Source organism: Peromyscus eremicus, chromosome 3, assembly GCF_949786415.1.
Source record: "Peromyscus eremicus chromosome 3, PerEre_H2_v1, whole genome shotgun sequence".
Lineage (NCBI taxonomy): Eukaryota > Metazoa > Chordata > Mammalia > Rodentia > Cricetidae > Peromyscus > Peromyscus eremicus.
The window spans coordinates 116,533,912-116,551,805 of NC_081418.1; positions in this window are offsets into that span (position 1 = coordinate 116,533,912).

Genomic DNA, 17,894 nt, shown 5'->3' on the forward strand with positions numbered 1-17,894 from the left:
TCTCTCATACAATTGAGTCGCTCAGTTATCCTTTTGCAACCATTGATTAATTTTATTGTAATCCTATCTACATGTGAAATGAAAAGATTAAATGTTTCTCTCAGTTCGTGTATAAAGTGAAATGTTGCATCACCAGTCCTTAGAGGACCAACAGGCCTGATAATTTTAAGGTAGACAGTGTGACAGTTTCTGTCACAAAGCAATGTTGCATAGTCCTGAACAACCCAAGATTTCATGACGTATGTTCCCATGTGTTCCTGTATCTGCAATGATTTCATTGAGATTTCAGAGCTCACATTAAAATATTTGAGTATATTTTTTCAAATTATATAATAAACTCAGAGAATCAAGCCCATCTCCCAGGGCATTATGGTATGTTTGGATAGTTATAGAAATGTTTCTGTGATTAAAAAGTGCCTTGATGTAAAAATATAAAATAAAAATTCAGTTAGTTCAGTTAACATCACATAATAAATGATTTGTAAATATTGACTTAGAATGACTGTATAAAGATGTTATTGAGTCCCCTTTACCACCCAAGTACTGAGGTGTCTACAATTAAAACTTGTGTTCACTAGATCAGCCATGAGTATAGAAAATATGACCTGGCATTCATAGCAGCACTTACTGTAATTAAAATAATAATCCAAATAGAATGTGAATATCTGATACCATTTATATATTTGTTTGTTTGTTTGTTTGTTTGTTTGTTTGTTGAGGTAGAGTCTCTTTAGATACCCTGGCTGCCCTGGAACTCACTATGTAGATTGTGAGTGGCTTTGAAATGGCTGGCTTTGAAATCACAGAGATTTCTGCCTGCCTCTGTCTTTTAAGCGCTAGAATTAAAGATGTGTGAATATCCTGATACCTTTATTTTCTCAAAAGTTGTCAAAACTTTACTTATACTTGTTTTTGTTGTAAATTTTAAGGAAATTTTTATATTGTGGTTGTTTGACTTCCCTTCCTAGATAGCAAAATAATTATTACTGAAAGGAAAACAAGTTTCTCCTATTTTTTTTTAAGATTTTACAAGCTTTTTTAGGAAGGCAAATGATTCACATTCAAATATAACTGTTCCCATTGGTATCTATGCCAACAATCAGGTGAATGCACAGGTGGATTTGGGCATCCATAGAAACTCACTATCTCCTCATGATAGAACTAGGAACTTCTTGGATTCATGTTGCTCTAATATTTATAGCGAAGTGATATGGTTGTTTGTACAATGGACATTTATACCTAATTACTTCCCTGAATAAAATTTTCCCAAATTACCTTTCATGTATTGTATAGTGCATTAAAAAAAAAAACCTCTTTTCTTACTTATTAAATCTGGACTACAATATTCCTTCCTTCTACTCCTCCCGATCTCCCCATACCTCTGCTCTCCCCTGTTCACTCCTTCTCCGTTTCCCTTCAGAAAAGAGTAGGCCTTCCAGGGATATCAACAGAATACAGGATCACAAGTTACAGTAAGACTAGGTACAAACTGTCATATCAAGGCTGGAAGAAGCAACCCAGTAGGGGCAGAAAGTGTCTCAATAGCAGGAAAAAAGTCAGAGACATTCCTGACTCCTACTATAACAATGATGCAAAGATGTATGTACTTTTGGAATGATTCATGCAGCCAACTGTTCAGGCGATTCGCTGTCCCTTCATTAGCTTTAGAAAGAGAAATTCTTTTCTAAGTCTGAGGTAGTAAGTTAATCTTAGCTCCAGATTTCAGTGGACAAACAGTAGAGAGAACAAATAAGACAAGCCAAATTCTGGGAATATTGACGTATATCAGAAAGTATTAACAATGTGACTTTGCTACTTTTCAAAGCATATACTCTAAAATTGAGTTAGATACATCTCTGATGATGTGTATTCTGTACAGTAGAAAGTTTAGATAGGAGGAAATTTGAAAACTCTTTGAATGAGAGCTGTAAGCATGCTGTTGCTCAAGGAGATAGAAAGGAAATGCTGATGTTGAAGTCTTCTACTCCACACTCCCATCAGAGAAGTGTGGTGGTCTGAAATATTTGCAGGTTTGAAATGTTATTCCTGGAACTCAATACTCTGTTGGGCAGGGTCCTGTTCTCAGTCAGTAATAATTAATATTTATAAGTCACTTTGAAGATGAAGAGTTCGACATAAATTCTAATAATTTTTATTATAGTGATTTTTCCCCCAGAGGTATATTGACTTTTTGCTGTGGCACTTTGGATACACATGCATTAGTGTCTGAGGCCAGGGACTATGTCTGAAAGAAAACAGTAACTGGGAGGTTTGAAAGGTAATAATTTGAATAAACTGAAATTTTAGATGAATCCTTAATAGCTTGCATAGACTAAATAATTTTAATTCAAACCTGAAGTAATCTCTGTGTATTTATGATTGAGTTTTCAGCTTATAAAGTAAATGTCACAGCAACAAATTTTTCTCCTTAAATGATTGGTGTATATGCTCATATCAGACTTCAAGTATGCTCAAGCTTTTTAGATAGTTACAATAATTACATTAGGCAACTTGTATTGCCTTAAGTGCAGTAGTTATAAGATCTACCTTAGCAAATCTGAGAAGGGTAATTTCAGTCTGTTTGTGTTGATAGGAAAGTGTAATTGAATTCCAGCCTTCTCAATCAGATAATTTCCATATCTGTTTAAAAGTAAGAGTTGGCATCTAAATTGTCATACTATTTATATTTGAAAACTATTCAGTAGCTATTTTCTAATTCTAATTGATTTGGAATGTGAAGTCTTCAGAGGTTTTTGAACCAAGACTCTCAAATGCAAAGACATATCTCAACTTATTTTGGGCTACGTATGGAATTAATATGTCCAATCAGGCAATAGCTGAAGGAGTTGTAACTAAAGACAATCTTGAAAACCGACATAACAGTCTCTAAATGGAAGGAAAATGAATACCAACTTCACCGATAAGAACAACAGCAAGCATACTACATTTGTATGTCTGAAATTAATTTACATTCTTCACCTGAAATCATAATGCTTTTTGTTATATCATGCTATCTTATGCTCCAGTTTGCTGCATTATAGGACATTGTATTTTGTTATTTCTTTTCTATCCTATTCTTATGGACAGGAACACTGCTCTCGATGTACAGAATGACCACAGACCTACTGCATAGAACAGATTGGGCTTGAACTTCTGATTCCACTGCTTCAGCAGCCGGAGGGCTGGGATAACAAGTGTGCCTCATCATGCCTGCCAAAATATTTTATTTGTTCTAAAACCTTCTGGAATTCAAATAGTTTTGAAGTATGGCATTTTTTTTAATTGAAGCTATTATGAATGGAGAATTTCTTCACCAACTTTGAAAAAATAAACAGAAAAAACACTAAAATATGTATTTTTGAAATAAGACTATCATAATTATATAATCAAGTAGTGAAGCAACTGGTGTAGTGTCATGAACTTGTATGACTCATTCCAGGATCTAAATTATAATTCCAAGTTAATTAAAGTTCATGTGCTTAACCACATGAAAATGAAATGTTAGCAACCTGTCATTCTTAAGTATTAAATGAACCAACTTACTCCTCCTCTAATAAGATTGACATAAGTGACACTGAGCTCTGATTTCCTGTTTGTATGTGCAACGTCCTTGTGTTACACTGCAAGAATCAATCAGCTATATTTCTGATAATTCAAAACACATAATGACCTTTCTGAAAAAAATGGAGAAAGAATACTTCTAGGGAATTACATAAATCACAAATATTCACATTTAGACCAAGATGAAGAAGGTCAGTCCCAAGCAGTTGAGATGCCAGCAATATCTATTTATTTGAAGGCTGAAATAATTGCCATATTTACTTGTCAGGTGAATCAGCCTTTCCTGGGGGTTATTCTGGGCTGCCTTCCTATGTGGCGCTAATTTAGTAACCTATTGATGAGTTTCCTTGGAGACAAAGTCTACTTCCTTTCTTCATTCTTACCTTCCAGCTTGCATGACCCCTGTCATTTCTTATATATATATATATATATATATATATATATATATATATATATATATATTAATATATATATATATATTATATATATATAATAACACCATGCTGTGGCATATAGACTATGGGCTTAGAAATCCAAATTAATTAATTTAACAAGACGTGTTTACTCTCAACTTCATTCATTTTCTTCATGCATAAAGTAAGAATAGCATACCTACTAACTGCAAACCATGGAGGGCTCTTCAAAGGAATGTACAAAATACATTCTGAAAAGAGTCAGCATTGCAAAGTGTTAAAAAATGAAAAAAAGAACTGATTGGTTCTTAGTCTTGAATTTACTTTTGGGATAAAGTGTCATACTGACTCTCAAATAAGCCTGTCAGCGTAGTTTCTTTCTGGAGTCATGTTAATTATGCCAGTTCTTAATGTCGCTGCGTGTTGTTGATAGCTTAATAATATTGTCATTGTGTTCCACTGTGTACTGCTTTCCATTCATCTCCATAAACACTTCATTCTAGCTCTCGTGAACTGTGACTATTTAATGTAAGAAAAACGGAACATTTATGCAAAAATGAGAACGTAGGGCTATAATTATAAGAATTTTATCCTTTAAAACTCTATCTTTGACTCATACTGGTGTCAGTATCCTCAGGGCATCTTATGGAACTGATATGCACTTAAAATTCACCAAGTTACTAAAACACTGCTTCTTTGCTGTTATTGTATACATTGCACTATACCTGATATAGATAGATAGACAGATAGGTAGACAGACAGACAGATAGACAAATGGGGGAGAGACATGCTACCAAACATGGGAGTATAAAACCAAGCAACCAGCTATTTTCTCCTTTACAAAGTATCAAACCTGTGATAAAAGTGCTTGTTCATGAGAAATAACAAGGCATTAAGATGCAGAACAGTACAAGACGCCTTTGTTGGGTGGGTAGAACTTTCTAGCTGGAGAAATTGATTTTGCTGGGAACTGAAAAAAAAAATAAAAGGAATTGTCCCTATAAAATGGAAAAGATTAGTTTAGTTATACTCTAGAGACCACTGTTGGAAAGGAGTGGAAAGTCTGCAAGAGCCTTTGGTTGTGGATGACTAGAAAGAAACAGAGCTTTCTGGACAGAGCAGAGCAGTTGCACATACAAATTTAGAGTGTACAGTTGTGACAACATACACAAGATCTGAGCAGGACAAGCCAGATAAAATTCTGGCTTGGGGAGGGGATGTAGGCATAAATTCCCACCCTTAGGTAAGGAACTACTAGCAGCTGAAAGATGCTGGGAGAGGAGTCATCAGTTTTCTTAAAGGGTACAGTCCTTTGTGGTTGACCAAAAAGGCCACACATACAATAGTTTAGAAGTAGTTCCAATAGTCCTTGATGGATTTTAAAAGAAAAACAGGACATTGGTAGGTGTATAGGGAAAGCATAAGTGGATGTAGGGGGAAGTTGAGACAGGGCTAAATATGATAGAAAATATTGTAGAAATTTCTCGGAGAACTAATAAAATTAGAAAAATAAAAGGAATATTCCAGTGAGGGGAAAATCCTACAAATTCCTTGAAGATTTCCTGGTATGTTTTGCATATCCTGAAAAGAGCTTGTGTGAACAATTAGCCAAACAAGACTGGATCATAGGTTCAGAGGTAACTGCAAATCCTGGATTTTGCAAGCACAAAACAAAATCTGGATTTATATTTTAAATGTTACATTTTAAGAAGTCAGTCTGGCATCTGCGAAAAATGGACTGTCAGGAATATGAGTAGAAAAGATTCTAGATGTTTTCATTGGCATAAATGATGGCAAGACTTGGCTGACAGCAAGGATGGCCACCTAGAGAATAGTCAAGACTTGATGACTGCTAGAATGTGCAAACTGAAGATAGGATTTGGGTGTTTTCTAAGGAACCACTATTTCATCAGATGGGATATACTAGCGAAGGAGATTCCCAAGAGAAGCAGGTGTTCAAAGTTTCTCTGGACATCATAGTACATCTGAGATATTAATGAGAACTGTGTTGAGATATCAAAGGAATACATCACTGAAAGTACAATGAAGTTAATGTGCATTTTTAAGGTGATCCCAGACCTTTTACTAATGGACGCAATGGACTTGATCCCCCAGGCGATTCTACAGACTTATATCACTCCATGCATTTCAAATTCGTCTTCTGTACTGTGTACTACTTTGTTAGAGAAATTCAAAATAGTCTAAAAGTATTGATCTTATATAAATGGACATTTTTATTTTATTGTAAGTAGTATTTTCTGAAAATGCTACTCAATCATTACTCCCCAAATAAGTTGAAATTACCATGCTGACTTTATCAAACTTAAAATATCTGTTTATTCTTACCTATAAAATGCTTAGAAAACAAGTAAGTACCTGTAGTAGATTCAGTGAAACATTCTTCAGCAATAAAGAAGAACATTGTTCCAGTTGTAAAAAAAAAAACTAGAGAGCACTCTACTGAGTGGGAAAAGTCAGGCAGAGGAAAAATCACTGCATGTGTCTCACATGTGGAATCTGAAAATGTTGATTTCCTGGGAGTGGATATATAGGGCTAGTTAACAAGTGCTGTGATTGTTATAGAAGGGAGAAAGCTTGGAGTTGAAGAAACATTGATCAAAGAGCCTAAGATTTCAGTTTTACAGGAAAAAAAAACGTTCAGGAGATCTAGGTGTACATGAGTACTAAGGGTAATAAACTGAATTCTTGAAAAGAGTTAAGAAAATAGATAAGATACCATCAAAAAATACCTGTTATTGTGGTACATATGTCAGTTACCAATGTATTCTGCATACATGTTCACATTGTACAAAAGTAAGGGGTACAATTTTATTTAAAATACAAAAATTAAAAATATAATAAAACAGAATCAGAAAATACCACTTTATTTTTATATTAAAAAAAAGAAAATGGATATTAGTAGGTTTGCTTTTGTTTTTGTTTTTGTGTTTAGTTTTTTTTTGTTTTGATTTGGTTTGGTTTTGTGTTTTTCTGTTGTGTATTGTTGGCTGACTAGGAACTCGCTCTGTAGACCACGCTGGCCTTGAACTCACAGAGCTCCACCTGCCTCTGAGTGTTTGGATTAAAGGCATTCACCACCACCACACAGCTTATATGAATAGTTTTATATAACAAAACTGTTTAGGTTCTTCTATTTAATTTTTATATTTTAATTATTGTTACATGTATATGTACATATGTGTGAGGGCATGTGTGCATGACACAGTGAACATGTGGAACTCAGAGGACAATTTTAAGCAGTCAGTTTTCTCCTTTCAACATGGATTCCAAATACCAACTTCAGGTCTTCAGGCTTGCATAAAGAATTTAATGAGCCACTGAGCCATCTCATCAGACCAAATAATTAGAACTAATGTAATTGCAAAATGAAAAGGCAACAATTCATTTAATTTTTAACTTCATTTCCTATTTCTCATTAGTGGTGTTAGAGGAACTGAGTAACCTGTTGTTTGCTGGCATTTTTCCTTTTGTCATTAGACCTCTCTTATATGTCTCTTTCCTTGGGGACAGGACTATGTCCTCTGGCTGCTGGGAAATGGCATCTACAAGTCAGAAATTTTTGTGCCAGCAGCTGCCCACCTGTTCCTCAAAGTAAGCATACTACTCTCTTAGTCCATTGTGCTCCCTGTAACATCTCTATGACAGACTTTTACACTTGATTTTTCAACTGTATTTTTTTCTGTTTCCATTACATGCTGATAAATTAATAATGTATTATAGATTCTTCAGCATGGCTAACATGTAGGGAACACAGTATGCTTTGAGGAATATGTAAGCAAAGTAAGACGATGGACAGGCAAAGAGAAAGGTTTCTATTTGCATGGTTGTTTTCCTGGTCGTTTGGGTACATTTTGGGTGACACACATTCTCATTTAAAATGTAAATGTTAAAATAAGAAAAGAGAAACACAGATATGATCAACAAGACTTTTATTAGTTTCCTGGGGACGTGCTGATGAACAGATGTGAGAAACTGTAATCTATAACTTCAGATTTACCAGTTTGGGGGAATCTGTATTTAAGACGCTGTGTTGGCTCATGTTTTGCAAGCTTGATCACAATAGTGGTAATATTGAGAGGGATTAGAACCTAAAGAAAGTAAAGTTTACTGAAAAGAAGTTGGGACATTGGGGGCATACTCTGGAGTAGACTGTATTACTTTGGCTCTTTTCCTCTCTTTCCCTTACTAGAGGTCGTGACCTGAGCAATTTCTAGTCAAATGTCCTCAGTGTTGTATTGCTCAACACAGCAGTTGTGCAGGGTCTGAAAGCTTTGAAACTGTGAGACAAAATAAATGTCTTCCCCCTTGAGTTAGTAATCTGTAATTTCCACAGTATCTGGTATTGACTAAGGTACTCACATCGCCCCTGTTGTTTTGATTTTCACTATATATTTTAGTGCATTTTAAAATTATTCCATGGCCGTGTTGTTAAAAGATGTCATAAAACCATGATTTTATATTTTCTTTTTGGGTAAAGTATATCAGATATTTTCTCATGTCTTCCATTGCTCTTAGACATGAATAACGGCTCTAGGTCTTTGTATTTATATAATAGGATATTTTAGGAAATTACACAGTAGACATAATAGTGGTCTTTCAGAGAAACCCAGTTCCTAACACTCAGACTCTCTGAATATGTTGCTTTGCATGGTCAATGGAATTTTGAAGAGCCAACTAAGAAATCTTACATGGAGAATATCTTAGATTACTAAAATGCCAACGTATAAGGTGCCATAAAGGTGAATCCAGAATTAGATTCAGGCTCACAGTGAGGTGATAAAATAAAGATTAGGTGGACTATTGCAGTCTTTGAAGAATGGGTAATGATCCACAACCTGTGGCAGGTGTTCAGGCTCTATCAGAGAAGGAAACAAAACTGAGTATCCTCGAAAGCCTCCAAAAGAAGTGCAGCCTCCCCAAATTTTGATTAAGTTCAGTTAGATCAATGCTAGGGTTTTGTGATTGTGGGTCATAGCAGTAGTAGGGAACTAACAGGATGAACTAAGAAACTTGCTAAATTCACACTGTCAATGGATAGGCAGGTAGAAATCTGTGTGTGTGTGTGTGTGTGTGTGTGTGTGTGTGTGTGTGTGTGTATCAGATGTGTAAATAATTGTAATGTAGATATAAATATGTAACTACATAGATGTGTAGTCATGTGAGTACATATACACATCTGTCAACAATGTTTGCTCTGCATTTTTTGAAACTATTGAGCTTTTATTGTAATGAAAAAATACAGATATAATTGATATCGATATACTATTATTAAAACGTTAATGAGATTTATATATTTTACATGGGAGTTTTTTGCCTGTATATATATTTAAATATAAATAATATAAATGTATATATAGCACACACACATATATGTTTGTGTGTGTGTGTGTATGTGTGTGTGTGTATGTGTGTGTGTGTGTGTGTGTGTGTGTGTGTGTGTGTGTGTAGACTGTGTGTGTGCTTGATGCCTGTGGAAGCCAGAAAAGAGTACCAGATTCTCTGGAACCGGAGTTTTGGATGACTATGAACCACCATGTGAGTGTTAAAAATTAAACGATTCCTCTGAAAGAGCAACAAGTGCTTCTAAATATTTGAGCCAAATCTCCAGACCCTGAATGGATGACTAAGTGGTGTGTATTTAGCCTGCTTCTCCAGATGCTAAAAGGATAATGAAAAGAGTAACCTTTAAGAGAAATTACAGTCATCCACAGGTGGCCAGTTGATTGTAGCTTATGGATATATTTTCTCTGTGTGAACATATATCCATTTTCCTTTAAAAGGCTATGAGTATTTTTAACTCTCATCATTAAAAATAGTGAAATACTTTATGACTTAGTTATGAAAAATCTAGAAAGGCAAACTAGTGGACATATAATAAATGATAAGTAGGTAGGTGGCAAGGTGAAAGAAGAAGCAGAAACAAAATAAATGGCAATAAGCTAGGGCAGTAACAGAAGAGATGAGCAGTTTCTCCTGAAACATACATTTTGATGGTATTTGAAGGAAATGTTTCAATGTTTGGGACAGTCCCCAACAAGTAGAAACTCCCTATCCTTACACAAAACAGATCTGTTTGTGAGTCTGTCATCTTTCTGTATGGGTAATATTGAAAAACATGCCTCTTTATGGATCTTTTTGGATTATCATCACTGTTAACCATTTTAGACTGGTGAAGTAGGTCAAGGAGGCAATGCAGGTTGCTCACTTAGAACAGGGCAGATGTTGAAACAACGTTCTGCTTTACTTTCTTTCTATTATGTCCATTGATATTTAGATGCATATTAAAGAGACTTGTATCTCCAAACATCCTGCTCTCAAATGATATAAAAGAAACATGGCTATCTTTTAGTTTTTAAAATAAATTAACCTTAATCAGTTTAACTGTATTCGCTTACTAAAATATTTTGGAGACCCTCAGTATTATAAAATGCATAATGAATCTTCGAGGAACAGACCTTACATATTATGAATCATTCCTCATTTTTATTGTCAGTCTTGTTCCTGATACCGATTTTCATGCAAATGACTTATGTAAGCTGAAACATGCACATTTAAAGTAAATCATGAAATCAAGCATTAGGATCAATAAATATCTAACTCTATGTGCAGACCTTTTATTATGTTTTTTATAGCAAATATTTAATATTTAAGGAATTAGTTCTGTCTCTATAGTACCTGCTAAAGAGATTCATGAGCAAAAATATGCATATAATATATGAAAGTATTATATGAAGTTATATGTGCCATTAAAGCATGAGACCATTATTGTGTTGTTGCCTCCTACAGCCTGCCATTTGTTTCAACTGTGTAGGAAATGTAGCTAATGCTTCCTACAAATTTTGGCATTTCAAAGTTAAAAAAAATGATTAGACCCAGAATGAACAAGGTCAGGGATTATGAGTGTATACACAACTCAGGTATTTCGTTAGAAAATAACTCAACTCAAAGCACATGTCTTGCCTTTAGAGAATTGGAAGAAGTTTTGCGTAAGAGACATGAGCACTCAAACTTCTTGAATTTTAATTCACTACAATGGGTTGACATAAAATTATCATATGAATACCTGCTTGTTTGGAATCTTCAACAACTTTTCCCTCTAGAACTCTATATCAGATATGGAGAATGAAAAAAATGTATTATACTATGCAAATTGGAAGTATATATTGATGATGTTTATTTATTAGAAAAACCCTGAAAATGCTGTCCAGGGAATAATAAATGAAGACTCTTCTCAAAACATGTCGTCCGTGGCCAATTTTATTTAGTGTCCACTGCTTTGTCTTCTTGATAGAGTTTTCATTAAATACTTTCACTAATCTGAAGACTTGTAGAAGTCCTGAAATCAATAAATTAATATCTTGGTCTAATCTAATATATCCAAAGTCATTTTGATCATATTAAGTATTTTGGAATAAATGTGTAAACATTTCACTATGTAATAGCCCAAAAAACCCAGGGAAGAATATTCAATAAGATGAGATCACAACTCCAAGTACCATACAATATTTGGATTCTCAGGAGAGGAGACAAGGTGGCTTTGCCATGTGGAAACATTCCTTCTTAATAGACTGATCACTAGTTATAGACTTTTTCTGTTGCCAGAAGAACAGTTTGATGCATTAGCATTGGGGGCCAGGAGTGCAGGATGAACAGTCTACAGAGACAGCCCATTTCTCCGGGATCAAGTCATACAAAAAAGTGTCTCCTCTGTCTGTCTCAGCCTCCCTGTTTTTTCCCCAGCTGTAGCATCTGCATTGCCTCTGTCCTTCAGAACTGTATTTCCTTCATGTGTAGGAGGAGGCTAAAAGAAAAATTGCTGACAAATGAAGCACCTGTGACATTTTGGGCAAATGTGATTATATAAAGACGTGGTTTGCCAGCTCCCGTCACCATTGTTGGGGGAGCAACAACTTCCTTTACCAAAGGATATATATCCAGGAATTGAGCAGCCCAGAACGCTCCATAGGGCGCTTAGAGAGGATTGAAATGGACCCGAGGGGCTTCTCGGTAATTGCCTGCTCATGTAAAGTGCAAAAGAGAAGTGAAACAATTAACCAGAAAATTAAGTCCTAACCAAGTCACAAGACGTTGATTTTAGCAAAAGCAATATACATTGGCTTTTTCTAACAGCTGTTGACACATGACTCCCTAATTGATTGCTAGCCAAGCACCGCTGTTTACTGTGCGAAGGTAGGCATTCGCACATTATATGTATTCTCACCCACTTCTTGTAATAATCTGACAAGGAAGGTATTTCTCATATTACATATTAAAAAACACAGAGCCAAAGCTGAAATAATAGAATTGTTTCACAAGTCATCACTATGAAGGAAAGTGACAGGCCAGGAGTTCAAGTCCAATATGCCCAAATATGAAATACACCCTGTAGCCACCATAATGGGCTGACCCCCTTTCTATGTTGAACATTATCTACTTATTTCTCAAAGTTTATTCAGTTTTCTTAGCTTCTCCCTATGTCATGTGAGAACTATGGGTAAGATATGCTAAGTAATTCCTTTTTTCCCCTCTGATTTCCAGTTCTATGGGACTATTAGTGTTTAGTGGCCTGTAATTGGGAGAGTAAGAGGTGGTTGGAAGACATTCATTTGTCTGGATTTTATTCTACCAACATTGCTTTTTGGGAGGCATCTAATTTCATAATTCTCGTACAGTCCTTAACCCTTTACTCTCTGCTTTGAGCCAAAAGTTGTATGACAGATTGCTTGAATAGATGTCTGTAATTATTCCTCCATTCTTGTATGAATGCTCTTATGTAATGTGCCATGTATGACTTCCAATACAGAGACAGAATATTTTCTCATCCCATTAGTATGGGCTGAATTTAACTCTTGCTTTTTCTAACAGAATGTAGTATATGCAATATTTTTAACAGAAATTGCAAAGCCTTGGAGCTCAAAAGTCTTTATTGTCTGCCCTGGCCTTCATACAACCTTGAGATTCCACTATAAGAAAGCCTGTTTAGATTGCCTGAGGATACATGGCCACAAGGAGAGACTGGCCCACTTAACAGGAAATAATGTATAGATAATGTCAAATGACACCATCAGGAAACAACAATTTTGTTCAGTCTCCCAAGTCATCTACATGTGCAGTCCCAGGAAAAGGTGACTCCTGTCCTCTCGGCATAAATAGCTCACCCACAGAATTATGGGGGGAAATCATTATTTTTTTAATTATTAGGTTTTCAACTTCTTGTGATGCAGCATATATATGATTTAGTAGCTCAATTGACCTGTGATTCTGTGACCAGTCAGTCTTCTTGTGCATAAATCTTGTGCTTTGTTTCTACTTTGGTGTATGGCATCTGTGTCCTTGCTGAAGCCTCTATCATTATAACCTGATAAGTAATCAAACAGTTCTTTGGAAGGGGACTAATTAGGCTCCCCCTTTATGCATTACTGAATCAATACAAGTATTTCTCTAGGAATCTTAATTATAATAATTATATATAATAATGACTTGGCCAAGTAACTGCTTGCATTATGTCTAATATCCATCGCTGCAAACCTGAAATTAGGTATGATTAGCCCCATTCACCCATGGTAAAGAAGTTTAAGGAGTTTAAAAATAAGCTATCACGTGTACTACTCATGAATAGAAAAGTCAGAATTCAAACTTCCATCCTCAGTTCCTGCAAACACTCATGCTTATACTATGCCATCAATCTATCCCAGAAATTGAAAATTTAGTCTCAAAACCCAGCAGCAGTACTCCAGCACCAACTCTGTCAGCTGGGAATTTCTGGATTTATATTCCATAAAAGGTTTTCAAAAGCTGCAGTTGCTTTACTTGAAGGATAAAGGATCAGGGTCACAATAGTAACAGCATATTTCAGCACAGTCAAATGGGTATAAGTTATGTAGCTTTCACTCATAGAGAATATAAGTCTCTTGTAGAACTTAATAATGGGCCACTGGCCAATGTTTGTGCCATTTCCCAGTAAATTTGCATTGGAAATGTATCTTGTTGATCCCAGTAGAGAAAACAGTTGTGCTAAGCAAGAGGAGTAACTAGCCTGTGGCCCTTGCTTGCTTTCCTTCACACAGTTAATGTTAAACTTCCTTGAATGAGTTGCTAGAGATGGGGAGTTTATGTTAACACTGGACCCCAAAGGGATGATAACACCCACAGGGACTCTTATAGATTCCTGGAGTGTGACAGGAACAAAACAAAGTAAAAAATTTGGACTGAAGAAGCAAGCAACAGAGAGGATATAAAAGTATATTTTGATGTCAAAACATAGACCACACTATGAAAGGCTGATTAACAAAGGGCAGAATGATCCTGGGATCTTTTGATTTAAGGAAAGACACACACACACACACACACACACACACACACACACACACATATATATGTTTATTAGGATATATGGTGTTTGCTAATGGTAAAATAAGTTATTTTTCTTTGTGCTATGTATACTTCAATAAGGGATTGATAGATACTTTTTCATTTAGTAGATCTCCATTTTCAAAAATGTATAGCTTCAAAGTTTTACAATTTTTGAAATTTAAATTAGTTATCTTCCCAAAGTTTTACTATCATTTCATGTCAAAGTCATGGCTTTTCTCAGATTACAATTGATTGCTTAGGGTACATCCCAGGCATCATCCTAATTTTCCAGAATGAGGAATCTGTGTATGTCTGACCATGGTTGTTTTTAAAGAGTGTGTGTGTGTGTGTGTGTGTGTGTGTGTGTGTGTGTGTTCATTCCATTCCACAGGAGAAACTTAACCATAAAACCATCACTTAAATTTGTTTGTTCCCCTGTGACAATGCATATGTCAAAATCCCAGAATCCTCTCTTAATTTCTGCGAGCGCTATAGGAACCAGGTTCCATTCATCCTTTGTGAACAGAGAGCTATAACTGGCCATATACAAATAGCCTTAGATCCATTCACAACTTGTTTTAATCATCAGAACCAGGCAACCACTGGAGAGTGTGTCCATGCAAGTGTTCTGTACCTCATTTCCTGAAAATGTCAATGTTTGAAAGTATAAATATTACTTATAATCCTGAGGTGATTGTACAGGTACCAATAGAATGGTTTTATGCTATTGATTTCCAATAGCTTATTTGCCATAATCAGCTTAACTTCATCTGCCAGGATGCAAACTTATAATTCTTGTCTGAAACACAGTTCAAGAAAATGATTTTAATCTCATCTGCCACCACTTTGAATCCTTCATGAAAGTAGACTGGGTATAAATCTTAAATGACTAAATCAACTTTAGTGTCTCCCAGATTTTCAAGACCTTGTAAGATTGATTTTTTGTCTTTATTCTGTTTCTAATAAAGGGGATCTTTCCCTCTGGGGAACAGTCTGTTGTCTTTCCTATGTGCATTATTCTCATAGACACCTTGCTTTCTATTTCAAGAGGAGCAACGCTTTCTCAGAAGAAAGTAGCTTCAATGAATAGTCAGTCTACAGGCATTTGGAAGAACACTAGGAAGAATGAAGGGCATTTGGAATAGGTTGAGAAAATAATGAATCAAAATACCTCATGGCTTCCAGGACATGATGTGTGAGCTCTGATATCAAGGTTATATCTCCTACTCCAAAGGAAAAAGAGTGCCAATTTTCTGGGAAAGGAAAAATGATAAAACAAAACAAGACAAACAAAACAAAATAAGAAAACAAACCAAGGGAAAGTGACCTACAATTGTGACACATAGAAATGGGAAAAATGGCATTCACATGGCAATATATACTTTGCTAAGTTTTATCTTCATTTAAAAGCTGATCCTTCTAAGACCCCAAGATTGGGGCCATTATTAATTCATTAAAAACATTTTCCCAGAGTTACAAAAAACTTCCCAATGTCATGCAGTAAGTGTAAAAGATTGAGGACTCCAACCAAAGCAGCCACACTCTGTAGCTAGAGAGTTTTATCTCCGGGCCCCACCAAACCCCCACAGTCCGACAGCCCACTTATAAACACACAGACACTTATATAATTTAAAATGTATAGCTGCAGCAGGCTTCTTGTTATTTAGTTTTTCTGTCTTAAATTAACCATTTCTATAAATCTATACCTTGCCACATGGCTCATGGCTTACCAGCATCTTCACATGTTGCTTGTCATGGCGGCAGTCTCTCTCTGCCTCAGCCTTCCACTTCCCAGCATTCTTCTCCTCCTTGTCCTGCCTATACTTCCTCCTGCCTGGCTACTGGCCAATCAGTGTTTTATTTATTAACCAATCAGAGCAACACATTTGACATACAGAACATTGCACAGCAACACTCCACAGCCTAGAACCTGTCCAGTGTACCACTGTCTGTATGGACATATTGGACAACACAAGACTTTTGACGAATTTCTAAAATTTAGGCCCATATCAGCTCATAGGGACTGAACTCGCAACCAGGGAACCTGCATGGGACTGTCCTAGGTCCTCTGAGTATATGTGACAGCATACCTAATCCTTCCTGAAACTTTCTGAATTCACTCTCAGTAACTAAAGACATTCCCCTAGGTTCTACCTCTTGGAAGTTTGGCATCATCTCCCAACACTGCCACCCTGGAGACTAATCCTTCTAACATATGAAACCTGTGAAACAAGATGCAGCCAAATGATATCCACAGTAGTGAGGCTTACCTGCATAGCCTAAGTAAGACTGGCAGTTGGAATACTTTGAGGGGCTTTGGCATCTGCTGGAAGCTTAGTCAACATTTGCAGGACTTGAAAGCTGGATGAATGAGTGCTAACATATGGGTCTAAACATCAACTTCTTCTAAAATATCCCCTAGAGTAGTAAATGTGGTATTAAAAATTCAAATGTCTCTGTTTGTGAAGATAGAGTTCAAATTTATAATGGCTGCTGTGATGTATTCTAACTTTAGGTTGTGTTATTGATAGTATATTTGAGAGTCTTGATGTTGTTTATGTGTGGTACTTACTTCAGTAAAAGAAACAGGTTTTTAAGTACTTGGCACTCACCCTAGTGTAGTTTAAGGCCAGTCCTTAAAAACTCGTTTCCTTTACGGACAGTCCTGGAAGTAACTGACTATGGACTTGAAGATGTATTGGAGTTTTGTAAAGGGAGGTTTAAAATGAATGGAAGAACAAACGAGGATATAGTATCAATTGATGGACATAAACGTACTTGCAAGAGATGTCATTGAGCATTTACTATGCAACATGTCTTGTATATACCTTTTCCTTAAGCATTCCATAATAATGGTGAAAATGATCATTTACCACTGTTTTACTTTATGATATTTTACCTCTCTGGGCCAAGAATGAGGGAAATATTTAAAGTCAGAAAATCCATGCCCTCAATGGAGAGAATTATGTATCAGATATATGGACTGTGGAAAATATTTACAAATATAATAAAATTAGTTCTCCTAACTTCAAAACTGGGTACTTGTTTCTGGCTATATATGTTAGACCACTGAAAACAATATGTCAAAAAGTAAATATCATGTGAAAGTATACCATTTATGGGGCCTAGATTGTATCTATTTTGTATATATGTTCATGTGTACATGTGCATCTAGTACATTTTTAAATGCTCACCACTTTTTTTTTGTAAATACAGTCTCTCACTGAACTAGTAACTCACTGATGGCTAGGCTGAATAACAAGCAATGTCTAGTGATCCCCCCAGATTTACCTTATAGAAGCAGAGATTACATGAACATACTACACCAAGCTTTTTATGTGGGTGGTAGGGATCCAAACTCAGATTCTCATTCTTGTACAACAAGCACTCTACTGACTGAGCCATCTTCCCAGCCCTGGGGTCCAGCATTTTCAATTTAACTTATTTACCAGGCACAGTAGTTCTCATAATTACACTTAGTTCACATTATCATGGAAACGCAAATGAACATTTCATTCTCTGCCTAATTAACAGGGTTGATGTTGT